The sequence below is a fragment of the Lynx canadensis genome, chromosome D4 (assembly GCF_007474595.2).
Source record: "Lynx canadensis isolate LIC74 chromosome D4, mLynCan4.pri.v2, whole genome shotgun sequence".
Classification (NCBI taxonomy): domain Eukaryota; kingdom Metazoa; phylum Chordata; class Mammalia; order Carnivora; family Felidae; genus Lynx; species Lynx canadensis.
In genome coordinates, this window is record NC_044315.2 from 53,376,261 (window position 1) to 53,377,847 (window position 1,587).

Sequence of the window (1,587 nt, forward strand, 5' to 3'; positions counted from 1 at the left end):
AGAGATGAGAAAGTTCAAAATCAGCAAATGGACATGTGAAAGAGTTTCCACGTTTCTTACAGTATCATGTTTACAATGATTCCCGTGAACAAAGGTAGTCACATGATTTACTGCAAAGTCAGAGAAGCAGGACTCTGTACAGTTATCTGGCAAAGAGCGCCTATAATTGGGGCCATAAACATCAATCTAACATAGATTATCTATGTAGCAATGCAAATTTCATAATCTTGGAACTGGCCTTATTAAAAGAAGCCAGACTTCAAAAACTTAGTGAAAATGTTAAAAATGCTATGCTGATTAAAGGGGGAAATGCAAATTTACTGGTGACACAAGTACTTAGAGATGTGTATGCACTGACAAAACCATATGGCGTTCTGTATAAAAAGAAAACATTACAAGACCATGTGAGGATCAGACATCATTGCAATTATTTTAAAAGAAGTCAGATTGGTCTTTATTTATGTTTGGCTCCCATAATAAGAAGCAGCCAAATAATCTAGTAATAGGTCATATGTATGACTACCATGTGCTGGATATGATCGAATTAGGTACTGAGAAGTTTGTTTCTCTAAAAGACATCAAGAATAGTAAATGTTTTGAGGGAACAAAACCCATGTTAATATTTGCTGGTGATGATTTTGATGTAACAGAAGACTACAGAAGGCTAAAAAATCTTCTTATTGATCTCTTCAGAGGCCCCACAGTATCAAATATCCGCCTGGCTGGTTTAGAGTATGTTCTGCACTTCACTGCACTGAATGGGAAGATTTACTTTCGAGGCTACAAGGTGCTGTTGAAGAAGTCTGGTTGTAAAACACCAAGGATTGAATTGGAAGAGATGGGGCCCTCATTGGATCTGGTTCTGAGGAGGACATATCTGGCATCAGATGATCTTTACAAATTATCTATAAAAATGCCAAAATCCCTCAAGCCAAAGAAGAAGACAAATGTCTCCCATGACACTTTTGGCACAACTTATGGAAGGATTCATATGCAGAAGCAAGACCTAAGCAAATACAAACTAGGAAAATGAAGGGGTTGAAGAAGCGACCTGCAGAAAAGATAACAGAAGACCAGGAGAAAAAATCAAAGAGAATTGAAAACAATTGATGGAACTAGCCAAAACAAAAACAAAAACAAAAAATACAAAACAAAAACAAACAAACAAACAAACAAAAACCCTCTATTCCTCATGCTAGCTCAGATGTGCTAAGTCAGGTCTAAGTGACTAAAAAAGTGTAGTTAATGAGCCTCCAGTCTTATAAATTTGTGTCTCTTCTGCCCACCTTTGGTCCATGGGCACTCATTAAGTGTCTCTAGAGGCTCTTATTTGTGACAGGTCATTGACTTCTCCACAATGATGTCTGAGAAAGACCCCATGAAGCTGGGTCACATGGGAAGTAAAGTCTTCAACATCATGTCCAGACACCCATCAACATGAATTAGGTCAATACTATTTGTCAATACTTAGCATAATAAAATGTTATTTACACACTTTTGGCTATACACAAGTCTTCTGGAGTTACATATATGTGTTCATTCACAACAGTCAAGGTCTATCACTTTACACTCTACTTTGGGATGAAC

General features: G+C 37.2%; 1 pseudogene; it reads left to right on the forward strand.

The window, feature by feature from the left end:
* Positions 1-269: 269 nt before the first annotated feature.
* Positions 270-1,110, forward strand: LOC115499564 (annotated as a pseudogene).
* Positions 1,111-1,587: the final 477 nt, after the last annotated feature.